Source organism: Vigna umbellata, chromosome 8, assembly GCF_029865625.1.
Source record: "Vigna umbellata cultivar VRB3 chromosome 8, Vumbellata_1.0, whole genome shotgun sequence".
Lineage (NCBI taxonomy): Eukaryota > Viridiplantae > Streptophyta > Magnoliopsida > Fabales > Fabaceae > Vigna > Vigna umbellata.
The window spans coordinates 6,299,000-6,299,603 of NC_142172.1; the positions used below are offsets into that span (position 1 = coordinate 6,299,000).

Below are 604 nucleotides of genomic sequence, written 5' to 3' on the forward strand. Positions count from 1 at the left end.
ATGGCTCCAAGTTGCTTCGCCATCGCCATTGAATCTGCTGAAACCCCCTTTCCTCTCACCATGGACACTTCGCTTCCCTTCACCGCCCATCGCTGCGACGAGCCTTCACTCGCTGTCGAGATCTCGGTGGCTGAGCTCTTCTCGTTCTTCCGTAACATGACACTGATGTTGTGGATAGAGATCGCGGCGAATTCCCTCTATAAGGCCAAGCTGATATGTGGCTTCTGCCATCTCTACGATGGACATGAGGTCGTTGTGATGGGGATGGAGGTCGCGATCACGCACAAGGACTGCATCATCACTGCTTACCGTGACCACTTCACCTTCCTGAGCCGCGGCGAAACCCTGATCGAGGTCTTTCGTCGAGCTCATGGGCCGCCGTGACGATTGCTCTAAGGGGAAAGGTGGTTCCATGCACTTTTACAGGAAAGAAGGTGGCTTTTGCTCAAAAGTATTCTAAGGGTGAGATTGTTACGTTTTCTTTGTACGGTGATGGTGCTGCCAATCAAGGGCAGTTGTTCGAGGCGCTTAACATTGATGCACTTCGGATCTTCCTTCTATTTTTTTCTGCGAGAATAACCATTGTGAGTTTGACCTTGTTTGA

The 604-nt window shown here is 50.8% G+C and overlaps 1 pseudogene; it reads left to right on the forward strand.

The window, feature by feature from the left end:
* On the forward strand, positions 1 to 604 carry LOC148193922 (pyruvate dehydrogenase E1 component subunit alpha, mitochondrial pseudogene; annotated as a pseudogene).